At 44.3% G+C, this 16,924-nt stretch overlaps 1 protein-coding gene across 1 annotated transcript in view; it reads left to right on the forward strand.

Moving 5' to 3' along the window:
- The first annotated feature begins 335 nt into the window (after positions 1–335).
- Positions 336–16,924, forward strand: part of ARHGAP24 (Rho GTPase activating protein 24) — a 93,138-nt gene continuing 76,549 nt past the window's right edge. The window contains exon 1 of the mRNA XM_009325974.1: positions 336–412. The gene's annotated coding sequence lies outside the window, so the exon portion shown is untranslated. The remainder of the gene's footprint in view (positions 413–16,924) is intronic.

Genomic DNA, 16,924 nt, shown 5'->3' on the forward strand with positions numbered 1-16,924 from the left:
TTCCCTGAGGATATTCTTAAAACAACTCCACTCATTTTGTCTTTTAGTGGTCAGAAACAGGATTTATTTTGTGCTGCCTTAAAAAAAAAAAAACCACAGAAAAAACATCTTTTGAAAAAAGTCAGTGGCCATATTTCCAGGAGGATCTGGGCTATATTTAATATTAAAGGTCTGTACAGCTTGCTAACGCATGGGATGACTGGCACTATGTTCACTCAAGCAAGTGCTTCAGCGAAAAATTCAGCACTATTTTTAGTTCTCTTACAACAAACCACTTGATTGTAAGGCCTGGGGAACTGCAACATTGTGATTGCGAGGGGTCTGCTGGAAAAGGCAGGAGGACGAGACACGGCAGCGTGCTAGCTATGCCAAGGACTCCCAGCTGATGTGGAGAAGCACACATCACGAGCAGGTATTTTAAATCATCTTGTAAGCCTTGGTCTGCCCATGAAATGAATTTGCTGGTCAGAGACAGGGCATGAAAGTGTTAGCTGGCTGGCTCTATCTGCTCCTGCCCTTAAAGATTTCATTCCATAAATTCCTGTCCTGACCGTCAGCTTTTAAATTGTCTCTTCTCGTTTCTTAGCCTTTTCTGGGATTTTAGAGGATCTTGGGCAAGTTGGCAAATGACAATAGCAAAACAGAAATAAGTTTCCCAAAGCGAAGGCATTCTGCTTTTAAAGAAGTACAGCCGTTTCAGTGCCTGGGTGAGTAGCCTGTAACAAGTACTACAATCCATTCCTCTCTGCTAGCTATATTAACTTGTAAAAGAAAATACCCTGCCTTTGACCAGCCAGCTGGCTGAGGAGGATTTGATCAGACTCGACTGGGGGGTGGAGGGTTTGCTGGCAAACTGTGTGTGTGTGTGTGTCTGAGCGTGTGCATACATACATGCGGTGCCTGGCGCGAGGTGGCTCTGCCCCAGTGTCGTGGTCTCTCTCTGGCAGCTCTCCTGACCTCCGTTTGTCCCCGTGCTGCTTGCTGCAGGTCGGTCCCACGCGAAGGAAGCTGGTCCCGGGAGGTTTAGGGTCTGCTCCTGGCGTGTCCCGTTCCCACGTTCGCGGGCCCCCCAGCAGCACCGTGCCCTGAGCGGCGAGGTGGTCGCCATTCCTGGGCAATGGAGTCACGGGTGAGAGTGCTGCCAGCAAGCGGATAGCGGGAGCAAGAGCGCGGGTAGGGCTGGCAGCGGCTGGTGGCAGTCCCAGAGGCACTGGCTGTCGCGCCAGAGGTACCCGTGCCAGCACTGACTCTGCTACCAGCGTGTGCTCGTGCCAGGTGAGAACTGGAAGCTTCAGATTTATTTCCTAGATGGACACGAGTACATGTGTCACAGCCCGTTGTGATACTGCCAGGGAGATAAGCTGTCAGATTTCGGCAGCATCCTGCCTGCCTCCTCGTGGGTTCACAAGAGTTGATGCTGTGTAACAGCTTCTTAAAGTGTGCTTCGTTTAAGAGAGAGGATTTCAGCCTGCTGGTCACACAAGGAGCTCCCAGCTTTTGCAGGGTGCTGGAGCAGCAGCTGGACTGAGGCAAGGAAACTTTTGCATATGTAATATACCTTGGGTAGCTGGCTGGTACTTCGCTGTCTTGCATTTTCACCCTTTTGTTTTAACTCGGTTGTGCAATGTTTGCAAATTCCTTGCTTCAGAGTCAGACCCAGACTTCGGGGTGAGCCTTGATGCAGTTTAGCTGCATTGCTGTGTTTTAAAATAACTACTCTTATTTTACCCTTAATGATACCATTATCTTAAAATAGCATGACGTGCCACCTCTTTTGAGTTATATGGTAGAGAATGCAAGGAAGGGGAACTGCTGAATTCCCATGAACTCTGTCTTTAAAGATCGTGCCTGGCTTTCAGCATGCTGAGCTGCTGCAGCCTCCTCAGTGTACTAGAAATGGGTATTACCGAAATGCACTGTTCTTGGACCACTCTCTGTGCTGCTGTGGTCATGTTCTCTGCCTCAGCTATGCTTTAGGTGCATTTGAAAAGACAGGTGAAGCAGCAGTTTCATAATTGAGTTTTCAGTGTATTCCTGCTAGATGTGTGCATTTGTACGTAAACAGTGCAGATGGCACAAGCAGTAGCTATAGCATGTGTTGGCTTACGTTTGCATGAACTGAGTTCAGTTAATTAGCTAATAATCAGTCATTTTCATGTGAGATTAGATAATTGATGTTTTTGGGCTTGTTTAAAAAAATACTCAAATATTAAAACTTAAAATTTAAATACCCTGTTTTGTTCTCATTGATTCTGGCCAATCCAGATTTTTATCCTCCAGAAATAGTCTTCAACACTGATTGCTGAGTTGCCAGTCTCAACACTGATTACTAAAATGAAGGCAAGTGGAATGAAGAGTTAATTACTCCATGACCTGAATTCAGTAAAATGATTCTGCATGGTCTAGAACTTGTGGTACTTTCTGAATAATTAAGATGAATTAATTGGGTTTTCTTCTGGAAAAAGTAGAAGTGGATGAGATTTCATTAAAACGTCAATGACAAACGTTTTAGTACTATGGCAAATAGCACTTCTCTGGGAGACACTGTACATGTCTGTGTAGATTAAAGCTGTATATCTGCTTACAGTGATCAAATGCACGAACTTTACCAAACTGCTGGAAAGGTTGACTGGATGTTTCTTAATCAGCGTTGTATCTTCCCGTCTTCCTCCTCCTGTTATCCTAAGTGTTTCATGGGCAGTACCAAACAAACAACTTCCAGAAATACTCACTAGTTTGTCTTAGTACCATATTTGCATTTGCACAAAGGATACTTGTGCACAGTACAGTCCTGATGCCTTTTAAGTAAGCGATACAGTTCATGACTGGTATGTGCTAGAATCAGCCTGGCACAGGAGACAGTCTGTGTGACTAGCTGCATCATCTAATCTTGATATTCTTGTACCTCTATATTGGAAAGACACATGGCCCTCAAAGCAAAAGACAAACTCCATTACCTCAGAGATACTACAGTAATTCTCAACTACCTACAGTTATTGTCAGCTACCCTGCTTGAAGACAGCCCAAAATAGCCGCAGTTGAGCTGGTTTTTGGTAGTGCGGATTGTGCAATATGAGAGGTAAGAGGAAGGTAGTTGTAACGCTTCTGAGAGCTGTTATGAAGTGAGCATGTGCTTAGACAGTATTTGGATATAAAATCCCTTCTTTCTCTTCCCCCAGACCCTTACGCCTTTAAATTAGGTTAGTGGGTGAGATGCTGTGCTGCCGGTCACTTGTCATGCTCTGAGCACAGCTGGAGAAGGTGGTACCACGGGGTGCGTTGTAGCACCCCTATTCTGGAGCTGCTTATGGATATTGCAGAGCTCCCCTCCCTTGCTCTGCAGATGGCCTGCCACTGCTTTTTGCCCTCTTTCCAAAATGGGGTTACGCTTGTACTTTAACATCTGTGCAGGCTCAGAGATGGGGCAAAAATCTTAGTTCAAGGAGATGCAGTATCTTTCTGGCTTTATTGTTCCAGTTGGGATGAAAAAGTGATGGATTACACATAAGCTCTGCACCTGGTATCTCTTGCAGGCTATAAATCCAAGCGATGCAGCTCAAAAGTGAACTGTGAAGTCCGGACTGGGTTTGTCATTTAAATGTCAATTCAAAGAAATATTGGTTTCTGAGCTATTGGTGAAGATGAGCAGTTGTCAAATTCGTTCTCTTTACATGTCCTGTAAATGCAGAGCTGTAAATCACAGTTACATAGTCTGGTTTAAAACTGCCTTCTGGGTTTTTTTTTGTTTTTTTCCCCCTGAACTTCATTAGCTAATTTTAACTAGAAGTAGCTTATTAATTAAACTTCATTTTCTAATGAATCCAGCTCATCCTTCTTAAGACAGGTCTGATACAAAACCAAACCCATTCTAATCCTTAAATCATTAAATGAAGTCATTGACTTTTCTGTCTGTGAATGTTAGATGGTAGCAGATTACTGAAGTGCTTAACCTGAACTTTATTTGTAGACCGCAGCTCCCACTTCTTCCAAGACATAGTTATGAAGTGCTTCAATACAGTGCATGTAAAAAGTTGCAACTTCTCAGCATTCATTCCTGCAGGAGCAATTATACCCTGCTCTTGAGAACAGATCTTGTGAAAAATACATTTTTGATTTAAAGATGAAAGTAAGTGGCAGACTTTCAAAATGATCAGGAACATACTGGGGTCATTCAGTTTGTGACAAGAGCTGCTCTGTTGATGATGCTTCTGAGAACCCTCCCCTATTCCAGGTATGCAGTTAGATTCTTAACTCCTTGTGAAAACCTGACCCCAGCTGTGGGAATGGCACTCTTGAAAACACGGCCATGAATTTTACTGTCAATGAAAAAGTAAAGTAATTTTCAGGCTCCCAGAGATTTTCTTGTCTGCTGGTTGGATGCCAGAGTGCTGGGGACTGAACTGTGGGTCTCCAGGCCGTGTGTCATGGGCATCTAAGCTTGGGAAAAAGAGGAGGGCTCCTGACTTTAGGGTAGGAGCAGTGCACATCCCTCAAGGACTGGCACAGAGCGCCAGCTGCTGCAGCGCTTGCCAGTGGGGTGCAGGTTTCCTAGCTCAAAGCTGTCCCTTGTTGTGACAGCTCTCTGTTTGTCCGGGACCAAGCTTGTCTCTGCAGGTGACATCCTAACAACCCCACGGGTCACCCGCACAGTGCAGTCACTGGGAGGGGTGTCTGACTGGGAGAGATCGCTTAAGGAGTTGGTGTGGCCGTTCTGAGAATATGCAGGTGGATAAGACTGCAGATCAATGTTATTGGTAGCTTGTAAAGGTACCGAGCCAAACTTGGAGATATTAATGTTGTGTTATCTGTTTTCCTGGTGCTGCTTTTGGATGATACCATCTTTGCACGTAGCTGATTTCACCAGTGCACTTTTCAGTCCATCTGGCAGCAGGGTAAAGAGGTGGCCTCACTTGTACGCAAAAATAAAAAGCACAGCTTCTGTGGATGGGAAAGATGTCAAGGAATACCTGAATTGACATTTTACACTTAGCAATAAATAAAAGTGAGGCAGCTAGAAGCAGCAAAGAATGTTTGTTAAAAACAAGTATCATATGCTTGGGGATAGGATAGGATAGAATAGAATATTTCAGGTGGAAAGGGTCTACAATGATCATCCAGTCCAACTGCCTGACCACTTCAGGGCTGACCAAAAGTTAAAGCATATTATTAAGGGCATTGTCCAAACACCTCTTAAACACTGACAGGGACATCGACCACCTCTCTAGGAAGCCTATTCCGGTGCTTGACCATCCTCTCGGTAAAGAAATGCTTCCTAATGTCTGGTCTAAACCTCCCCTGGCACAGCTCTGAACCATTCCCACATGGCCTAATACAGATAATACTCATCTATCTATGTACTTAAGAGTGTTTCCTGAAAATGTGTGGAAGAGCTAACAACATCCAGCAGTTGTTTCAGCTTCCTTGTTTACATTATGCTTCCAGGCTTCGCTTGGTTCACTTTATTCTCCCCATGGGATATCTCTATTGCAAACGAGCTGGCTTTGTAATGAGAAAGTACTAAGTTTCCAATATTAAGTGGAGAAAACCCCAAAATGTTTCCTCTAACAATAAAAACCCACCATGCTTGTCTGTGGATTTTGAACATCTGCCACTTGGGGAGCTGATTGATGGTGGTGTGTTACCAGAGAAAAGAGATGATGTGTTTTGGCACCATTTGTTCGTGTCCTTCCGCGGCCTGCCATTGGGATCTTTGTTTCAGTATAGAAGAAAAGGAGAGTTAGTGGCTTTGGAGATCTCTGTTACTTCACACTCCCAACATGAAAACTAATGAAATGATAGGATGAAGATGTAAAACGTAGGCCCAGAGTGACTTAAAATATGGGAGAGATGGCCATGCAGTCAGAGCCTGCAATAAATAGTCAAAGATAAAATGGAAAAATCTATCCTTATTAAAAGTGGTGTGTGCAGCTGTGGCTGCTTTGAATGAGAAATGTGTCTTCAGGAAATAATTTTTTCATTTAAACTTAATTTGAGAAGGTTTGAAAGTAGAATTCATTCTTGTGGAATTGGATTATGCTTTGATTGTTGTATTTCCCTCTTCTACATCATCTTTTCTTCCTCAAATCCACAAATAGCTTTTTCATCCTGGTTCCTACTGGAAAAAGCCTGTAAATCGGATTTTTGGACACATACAAGTGAATCAGAAACGCTGTGGTTGGAAGTTGTGCTGTCATTAGAAGGGGGCGCTGAAGCGATATAAGGTCAGTCGGCCAGATTTAAGCAAACTCAAAGTTTTTTCAGAAACAGCATGGTGATGAGTTAGTGCCAGCAACCTCACTGCTGAATCACAGTATCATCTGCCTTTCTGCAGCCTGTGTAAGCTGTACCGCACACTCTCTTTCTGCAGAAATTAGGTTGCACACCTTACCCACGTCACACCTGTATTGTCCGGTGACCATTGCTGGCAGGAATGAATCTTGAACCGCAACCTAGTGCATTTAAGTACTGACATAGAATCATAGAATCATTAAGGTTGGAAGAGACCTCGAAGATCATCGAGTCGACCGTCAACCCAACACCACCATGCCCACTAAACCATGTCCCTAAGCGCTGCATCTACCCGTCTGTTAAATACTTCCAGGGATGGGGTCTCAACCACTTCCCTGGGCAGCCTGTTCCAATGTTTAACCACTCTTTCAGTAAAGAAATTTTTCCTCACATCCAATCTAAACCTCCCCTGGCGCAACTTGAGGCCATTTCCTCTCGTCCTTTCGCCAGTTACTTGGGAGAAGAGACCGACACCCACCTCGCTACAGCCTCCTTTCAGGTAGTTGTAGAGAGCGATGAGGTCTCCTCTCAGCCTCCTTTTCTCCAGGCTAAAACCTTCATGTACAGTAGCAAATTAGTATTAGTAATGGAGGATGGGATTTATGTAGATGAAATTCTGGCCATATTTAAGTCACTGGCAACTCTTTGTGTGGTAATTTGAGTTTAAAAACAGTTATCCCATAATGTCATCCATGATATAATCTAATACGCACATATGGATTTTCTTTCTACAAACCAAAAAACCTTAATATTTGGAGAATTTAATGTTTCCTTGATACATAACCCAGCCATAAAATAAGCATGGAAAATTAAATCAGTTCTTTATCTTTACTATGAGTTTTATTAAACCGTAAAAAGTTTCTACAAATTCATTTAGAGATCTGTTAGCTTGGTTCTTGTATAACAAGACAAGATAGAGCACTAGCAAATATGCTTTAGAGGATCCTACCCTCGAGCAGATCAACACTGCCGCCCAACTTGGTGTCGTCTGCAAACTTACTGAGGGTGCACTCGATCCCCTCATCCAGATCATTGATAAAGATATTGAACAGAACTGGCCCCAATACTGAGCCCTGGGGAACACCGCTCGTGACCGGCCGCCAACTGGATTGAACTCCATTCACCACAACTCTCTGGGCCTGGCCGTCCAGCCAGTTTTTGACCCAGCGCAGAGTACACCTGTCTAAGCCGTGAGCCGCCAGCTTCTCTAGGAGAATGCTGTGGGAGACGGTGTCAAAGGCCTTACTGAAGTCCAGGTAGACCACATCCACAGCCTTTCCCTCCTCCACTAGGTGGGTCACCTGGTCAGAGAAGGACATCCTGAGGGGAACAAATGAACATGGGCTTATCTTTGCCTTTTTTCTGCATCTCTAAAAGATGTGATGATAGACTGGGAAATACACAGCTCACTTTGCCTTTCCCCCGGGGTACCCTGATACATGGCAGAGCCTGTGACTTGTGGCTGGGGGAGGCGAGGGGCAGGCTGCTTCCCAAGAACAGAGGAAGCTGTCAGGTGGAGCAATGGAAAGAAGATGCTGAGATCCTTCATCATAGAAGTTCTTACCTTAAGCAGTCACTGTCTGGTCCTAAAAGAGTGTGAGGCCACTGCTGAGATCTGCTTTGTAAAGGGCTTTGGATTATCCTCAATAGCGTGTTGTTCACCATGCAAAACGGGAAGGGTGGCCACTTAAGTGCTTCGTCCCTACTCCTGTGCTCCTTCCAACCTCACGAAACCTGACATAACACCCCGAGGTTCACACGTGGTATAGTGAGGACTGTTACAGGAAAGAAACAATGCTGTGGGGATTTGGGGCAGAGAAGGTGACAAATTTCATAAACTTTTGGTAGCTTTAAGGGCACCCAAATGAGCTGCCAAAAACGTTCACTGGGCCAGCTTTCCAGCAGGAGTACAGGTGCTTGTTGTGGCTGTTGTTTACTGATTGAAGCATAAGGTACGCAGGCTCTCCTGGCAGGGTTGCCCTCACCTGCCAGCCCTCCATCTCTGGCCAAGTTGTGGTCCTGACTGCATTTGCATCCTCCTGCTTAACAAAAGGGTCCTGAGGCAGCAGTGAGTTCTCATGAAATGGTGCAGCCTCTGCTATGTAATTATTACATCAAGGACTGTAAAGTATTTGCCCTGATCCGTGACTTGACTTGTGATGCTGGCTGGTCAGGCCAGCAGCTGGCAAGTTTTTAAGCCGGTGCACGGTATCTTGCTTTACAGCGGTAGGTGTGAAATGCCCTGGGGGCAAAACATACTGCTAACCTTGTGGATTGCTGCAGTAGAAGCAGCGGCCTGTCCCCTGTCCTTGCGCACACCTTCTCCTGTCCCTGTCTGCATGTTGTTCACTCCCCTTGCAGCTCAGGAGGTCCTGTCCTTCAACCCTGTAAGAACCCAGTCACTGGCGGCTTTCAGGTTCTGAAGTATTGAAAGGAGCTGATTTCTTTTTTTAAGACCGAAACTTAAAGAGGCTTTTACTTAAAGCTAGTGATAAGTAGTAGTGAGAGGCATTTTTGCTTGTGCTTGTGTGGGCCCTCACTCGGTCTTTTTACAGCTTAAAGCAGATAATACACCAACATTTATAGTTAGTAGTTTCTGCCAGGTATCTCTGATTGCAAATCACCTTTAAATACATTCCTTCCAGTTCACCGAGTAGCATGTGAAATTACTACCTCTGTGATTAGTGTGTTGTAAAATCTCAGTTAAGGTACAGTGGGAAAGCATGTTGTAGTAATTTAAATTATAACTTTTTTCTTTAAATCTAAACGGGATCTTTGACACACTTCACTTCAGATATGACCTTTGTGTCTCTGCTAGGTCATTTTCTGGGTTTATGACGCACTTCGCATTCCTATAAAGCCCTTCACTGGGTGATCTTAAAGTCTTTACAAGCTTTAATTAACTGAAGTGCTATGTCTCAGCCCTGTGAGGTCAGTAAATATTCTTAATTGCTTTTTGCAGAAAGAGGAAAATGTGGCAGAGAAATTTTACAGGAATTCACCAATGCTGGGTGAAAAGCTACTGAGGAGGCAGGAGCAGAGGCTGCAATTCCAGAACACCCTTTGATGTGCACCAATTCTCTTTATTACATAAGCATGCACAGGAAAGATCCTAGCATAGTGAGGCAAGATGTAGGTCAGGTTTCCTCTGTCAGTACATCTGCTTTTTGACCTCTAAGTTGCTGAAAGCAACAAAAGCCTATGGATGAGGGAGTCTTTTCAAAAATGGTTAAAAAAGAAACAAGCAAACCCTGAAAGCTTCATTGCCCTCTAAAGAGCTATTTTTGGGAAGCTAAAGCAAAGAAGAATACCCTGGGGGATCTGTATGCAAAGTTTCTGTCCGGCTGCCTTTGGATAGCTTAAGTTTTAATGCACTTGTCAGGCTGTCGCCATTTGTGCCTGGTGAAAAGCAGGGACCAGAGTGGACCGTGCTGATGGCACAACATAGCTGCTGCGTGGTGTGCTGCCACGCAGGGAGGGGATGGATCCTTCTTCGAGGCTGCTGGTGCAAAGCCTATTAACTGGAGGTTTCGTGAAGAGGCAACATGCAGTGTTAAGATGGCTCTCATTCCCATTTTGATCACAGGATGTTGTTGACTGTCCGGAGCAAAAGGGGAAAAAAAGATTTCAACTGTGTTGTTGCTGACTACTTTATCAGAAAAATGGTATTGCGTAGAGCATGAGCAGAAGGTACCATATTTATTGATAACAATATCTGATACTCAGTTTTAAGGACCATTAAGGAAGGAGGCTTAACAGGGCATCATTGTTGTCCTTGCACAGCTGTGAAAATCAGTTAGTTGTGTCTGTCACTTCAACCATGCTCCATCCCACGTGGAAATTCTTTTTCACCCTTGGGTACCTGGTTGTTTACTTTTGCTGAAGGTAGAATGACTTTAATGACAATGTTGGAAGGACTTTGAGACTTTATTCTGCATTTGAATGTCCAGAATGCAGAATGTGGTCTCCCAATTTAGGGGCAAGAGGGGACAACACAAGCTGCTCTGTTGTTGAGAGAAAAGGGAAGAAAGTGCTCGCACTGCGAAAGGGAGTTGTAGCAGTGGGAAGGCAGTCCTTGCTGCTGGTGCTCTGAAACACTTCACCGGGAGCTGAAGCACTGGCTTTGTACAAAACAGGCTCTTGACTGTGAAAGTTGCAAAGAAGCAGAGAGCAGCTGGGGCAAGGAAGGCAAAACCTTCATTTACTGAAGTCTTTGGTAGTGGTTGTACCATTTTCTTTTACCCAGCACATGATAAGTAGATATAATAGTAAGTGCAGTCGTGCAGCAACAAAATTGGATGAGCTGATGTAGGTGAAATGAGAATTGATGAGGAGTTAACTCTAGATGATTATTGCTTCGATGTTTGCAGCTCACATATTTTCTTCCTCCTCTATTCTTTCTAGAAAACAAACCCCTTTTTTCTACAGGAACACTAGAGGGAAGGCTTAGGCACAACTGATTTTTATTTCAGCTCGAGAGATCGGTAATAAAAGCATGTCCCTCTCATGAGAGTGGAGCTGCTCCCCCCCCCCCCCCCCCCCCCACCCCAAAACAGGGGGGGGAGGGGAGAGGACAAAAATGCAAAGCCTCATTAAAGCGGGGAAGGCTGGAGACATTACAGCAACAGATTCCTGTGGCCTTGAACTCTGCTGCCACAGGATAGTTGTTCAGTTTTGAAACAGCAGTTATCATTTTAAAATTGCTTTGAATTCTTGCCTTGAGACTTTAACTGGGGAGTTGATACAGAATTGGCTGATAGAGAAGAACTGTGATAGATCATGGGGTGAGTTAAGACAATATAAACTAAAACAAGAGCAGGTGATGGTAATACTAATTTAAAAACAGACAAAAATAGCATCAAAATGAAGAGGGGCAGACCCACAATCTGGTATGTAAATGCTGGGAACCACTTCATTAGCAAACAGACCAACCCAGTCAGCCATCCAAACTAAAGGGAAGCTTGAGGAGGGAGTATATTACCTAAGGCATGGGAAGATACTGCAAGGTGAAGCTTTGAGCCTCTCAATTCACAGGCACCAACACAGGACATAGGTTTGGTAGGTATTGTTCTGTATAACAAATTGGAGTTGTGATTTTGCATTAAGGACGCTTTGCCTTATCTCTTGTGGTTATTGCTGTTAAATTTGGAATGTGAGAGTGATTTAGTTGGTTAAATGAAACTTAAGCTGATACAGCTGAAGTGACTTTTTGTCTGCTGTAAGATTGTGCATCCATAGTTGTCTGTTGATTTGTAAATGTAAAAGATCGGTTTGCAACATGTTTTAGGGATGCATTGGTGTGTGAGCGTTGGATACTCAGTACTTCTAGGTAAGTTCACAGCTGCGGTTCAGTGTTTAAAACTTGTTAGGACCTCATAACAGATACCAGACACCAGTCCTGTATTAACAAATCCACATTTACATTTGGTGCCCGTTACCAAAATTCTGTCCGCTGACATGATGCTCTCTGAGGACACAGCTGCCTGACAGCAGCCTGGCATGGCAGAGGGTACTTCTCATTGTGTGGCAGGGAGCTGTGCGTGGCGGTGTCAGCTGCCTGCCCTGCTGCTGCCCACCCTCCAGGTCAAAGCAAACCCAAAAGGAGGCCCTGCTGCAACCAGGAAACAGAACAAGGCATTGCGAGCTGGGAGCACACACCTGGTGATGCCTTCATTGGATGTTAAGCCTATAGGAAATAAGTTATTGTTAGCAAGCTAAATGCCTGTGTGTTTTTCAGCCAATTCCAGGGACTGACTATTTTGAAAATACCAGGAAGTTTGGAATTCCCTTAATCGTGACAGCAGGAAGTTACTAATACTGGCAGGGGACTTCAGTGTTAGAACTCTTCCAACTTGGAAAAGCTTGCTTTCTTTGCGGGGGGGGTGGGGAGGGAGGCCCATAAACCCTTCTGTTTCTTATCCCTTTTTCCTGTTGTCTGCCTGTGTTGTGTCTTGCAGATAGAACCAATGTTTCTCCTGCATCTTATTATGAACTAGGATAAGTCTGTTCCCTTAAACAGGCAGGAAAAGGGTCAGAAGGACAGAGTGGACCTGACCTTTATTTTGACAGCCTGTCTTCAGAGTTCATGGAAAGATTTCCAGTGGTGGCGCACCTGCATAGGGAAGAGAATCTTTCCCTCTTAGGTTCTTCTCTAACTAACATAACTAAAGTCACTTAGCAGCCACAGACTGGATCAGGAAGTGCTTCTTGGCCATAAGCAGGCAAGATGCAGTACTGCATAGCTGATTAATTATCGGATCTGGAAGAGGAAATGCTGAGATGTCACTGCTTAAAATTTTCTTTGGTGCTCTGTTAGCTTCCAGTTTGGGGAGAACTGACAGGCTTGAGGATAAAAATGTGGCTTTAGTCTAGAAAATGTAATGTACTGAATAACACCCTGTTGGTCATAGGTACCTGAGCATTTTCAGTACTGAGATCCAAGCATTGCAAAAACAGATGACAGGCATGCTCTTTTTCTGCAGTCTGTAGGATCGATGTCACTTGTCATCATTGCAAAATCACTGCCGTGCTGTCCATCCCTTTTGTTACATGCTCCTTTGGGTTTTGGAGCTATTTTATCTACTTCAGCACCTCCCAGTTCATTGATGTATTGGATCAGTATTTTGGCTAATTCTGAGTGCATTGTATGCATTCAGAGCACCCAAAATATTCTCCTAGTGCAGCTGAAACCATGCTTTGATCTGAAGTGCATGACTAAACTGAAAGAATCCTCTTAGATTCATTTTTTGCACTTAATATCCAGAGAACAAGGTTGTGTACTCATATAGTATAAAAGAAATAAGTGAGTATATCTGGACCCGTATAACACTGGATTTAAGTAGTCCACTCTCTTCTTCACCACCACCCCTTGCAGGCCGCTTTACATCTGGCAAATCAAAACTGCGTTTTCTAAAGTGGGTTTTTGAAAAGCCTTGAACAGCAGCCCCAAAGGAAAGCTTGTTCTCTGGTGGTTGGCAGCCAGCTGACTTGAAGGCAGCCCCATCTCGCTCCCCCTGCTGACTTCAAGGTCACAGGGTTGAACGGAGCAGCTTCACGCTGCTACAGGCATGACAGGCATTAACAAGAAATGGCTCTCCATGTAGAAACCGCTGTGGCAGCGTAATCTTTGTCCAGGGCTGTTTAGGCAGCAGACTGAGCTGCCCTATTGGGAATAAAACATACATTGGACCAGTGGTGGAGAGCTGCACGGATATGGCCTGTTAACAGCTGAAGGTGGGGCTGTGCTGGGACAAACCAGTGTATGTTGCTATCCTGAAAAACTGGAAAAGAGGTTGGGAGTTGAAAGGAGCAGCAGCAGTAACGAGCAGAGGTACTCCGTGTGCTCTTTGGTTTTGTACTTGGTGAGTAAAAGGAGCAACAGCGGTTAGAGGGACGTTGCATTTGTGGTGAAGTGGACAAGTCCCTTTTCCAGAATAATATACTGAAAGCTACAAGTTATCCAAGGGTAAATATCATCAGATGAAGTTTGTTGCATTTCTGGTTGAATGTGTTTGCCAACACTGTGATCTGTAATCATATAAAGATATTTACATCAACGTAGCATACACTGAAATCTGTTTGCAGAAGCCTGCATCTGCTGAAACTTTCTGTAATGTAAAAATTTCAACTTGTCAGTTCCTCAGAATAAGCCCATAGGAGCTGTAGCTATAACACACCTCCAGCTGGAGGCCAGAGCAGTGCTTCCTGATGAGAGATTTTCATTGTGTCTGTATTGGAAAAGCCTGCGTATATGTCAGCATGTGCTAAGAATAATTCCTAGTGCTCCTGACAGAAGTCTTGTTTAGGAGTTTCACAATTTTTAGATAGTTGAAATATAAATTATTTTTCTTTCTTGGGGAGAATTGTTTCAGTAAGTCCTACAACAACAAGGCAGGATTATTTGTGGGGTTTTTTGGTGGGGGTTTTTTTGCCATTAAAAATGAATGAAGAAATGAAAAAAAGAGATTTTAATGCAGCAGAAATAGATGCTCAGATTTAAAATGAATGAGGTAAAAAAGAATTACAGGGTAAAGTGTTGTTCTTGTAAATATGCAGGGGAAATAATAAAATATGTAAGTACTCAAGGGTATTATAAAATACAGCTCTGAGGAAAAAGCTAGCAAAGTAATTCAGGAAAGAAATTTGGATTTATTGTGATTGTCTCTCAGAGGATGACCTGTGAAATATTGGAAGGTCTATTTGTGGCACCACTTCTTTACAGTGCTATACTTCAGCTGTCAACCTTTTTATCTGAATAGAGCAGTTGACGAGATGGAAGCTGTTACAGAGGAAGCATGGGTGAATAACCTGGAAGGAATGGCTGCATCTGTATCCCCTCTGTACCCTGGCTGTACCAAAGGCCAGGAGAGGTCAGTTGCCTCAGATGCAGGAGTTGCCCAAAAGCACAGCTCCTGAGGGGGATGAGCTGCAAGTGACAGGTTACTTTGTAGGGATTACAGATGTGGCATTTTGTATCATTTCAGCAAAATTTGCAAGCTGCAGGCAGGACGAAGTTAGAGGTAGTACTCATTCAATGATCGGTGGTAACTTTTTAGATCTGGATAGAAAAGACCTCTTACTCTGATGGTCAAATTCCTTATTTTTTCCCCTCCCGATTTTCAGTCTTCCTTCTGCTGGCTTTGGTATTGAACTGCATGTAAGCTTTTTTCCATCCTCTTTGCTACCACCGAGTTGGAAGGAACTGGCTCCTCCTGTCTGTTCAGCCAACTGTGCTCGTAAGGGACTTTGCTTCTAACCCAGATGCTGAGGAAAGCAGTTTTGCTCATGGGTCAGCTCCCTCAACACAGTAGTCTACTGGGACTTGCCTGGGTAACTCCTTTGGTATCTCATGCTTGAGCTGTCTCTCATTTTCAGGGGCTGGGCTCGTATCAACGCATTCAGAGAAGAGGCGGTAGCATCTCACATCCGCCCCCTCCTTAGCACTGTTGCCGCATCTGCATTGAGGTTACACAGAGTGTGAACTCTAAAATGGGACCTGGATAGGCTGAGGCCAGTCCCTCTGAAGAAAGCAGGATCCCCAGGTGTGTAAAAGCCATGCAAGCACAGCTAACCTAAATGCCTGTCTTGCTGTTAGCACAGGTTTCTGCTGTTTGTTATTAGTGTAGTGTAATTCAGTTGCAAGGTTTAGCTCACCAGTTCTGCTGGGAGCTAGAGGGATTTCCCCAAGATAATTGTGTCTTAGGCTACCTAAAGGATGTGGTTTAAAAAATTTCTTAACTATTGTGAGGCTCAGCTTAAATGAGTGTGGTGTAGGGGGCAACAAATGTCCTGCTTTGCTCTAGTGTTGCTCACAAAAATGCACTTCCCTTTGCATTTATTAGGCCTTTCCAGCCTTAGTATTATATAAACCACATGTCCACCAAATCCATTCATTAAAGGCTTAGAAATTTTAATGGCTCATTTTTGTCATAGCTTGATAGCACAGTATGGGGAACATACGGGATACCAGGGACAAACGAGGTCCTTTATAGCACCTGCACATTGTACTTTCCTGCCCCTTTCCCAGCGCCTGGAGGTTTATATTCCTTAGCTCACGTTCGTTTGACTGTGAGCAGAGGCTCATACTCAAAAACTTGCTGTTCAACATGGCTTTCTGGGAGAAACATGAACTTGATGAGAGTCCCTGACCTTTCTGTCCTTGGCCATAAAAATCTTTCCATTGTATGCAGCCACATGTACAGCAGGTTGGCGTTTGCCTCCTTGAAACACATCAGGGATTAACCTTTTGCAAAAGCAAATTGCAGAAAGCGAAACCTGCCTGCCAGTGCAGACTGCCCCTTGCCACCTCTCTCCTTACTGGGGTGTACGTTTGCCCATGGCCAGGGACTCCATTTGGTTTTCTGCAGATAAAAACATCTGCCTCGCCCCAATGAAAGGAGCATTTTAATGAGGTTCTTGGAGACCACCTGCACTTCTCCTTGAAATCTAAATTTACCCAGGGATGGAGATGATTTTGGAAGAGCAGGAGCAAGAAAATGATGCCCTTGTTGTGAAGATTGAAAAAGCAGCTTGGTGGTTTTGTTAAAATGCCTGTGCCTTTAATTAATATTGACTGAGACTGCTCAGAAGAGAATGGCTGTATTATGTGCTGTGGCTGAGGGGATGTTGAAATACAGGCAGGAGTTATCAGGCAGGTTTCAGTCAGGGTTGTCGTCGCTGTTGTGTTTCTCTTCGGCTTTTAAATCCTTTCCCTGGTTGTTAAAAGAGCAATTCAAAGAATAGCTTTCCTTGTGGAAGCTTGTTTTATAGTCCTAGGATCCGGCTTTCCGTTCTTCCAGCTGAAGAACTTAGGGAAAGTACAAGAGATGGAAGACTGCAAGAATAACAAAGTGTAAATGAGTTGGAAATAAACAATTTGCAGTATGTTAAATACTGTCCGTGGGCTAGGACACAGCCTCCCTGTGGTAGAGAATGATTGATGCATTCCTGAGAAAATCAGGATGAGGTTCCTATGAGGGAACAGGGTGGAAGAGAGGGAGAGGAAAAATGAGGCCAGGAGAAGCTGCTACTGCCCAAAGGTGCCTCGGGCAGGCAAGTGCGGACCATGAGGAAGAGCAGAGGGAAAGGGGCTGCGCTGTGGATTGTTAGCACTGGAGGTCAGCTCTGAAGGGCAGAA

Source organism: Pygoscelis adeliae, unplaced genomic scaffold, assembly GCF_000699105.1.
Source record: "Pygoscelis adeliae isolate BGI_AS28 unplaced genomic scaffold, ASM69910v1 Scaffold610, whole genome shotgun sequence".
NCBI lineage: Eukaryota > Metazoa > Chordata > Aves > Sphenisciformes > Spheniscidae > Pygoscelis > Pygoscelis adeliae.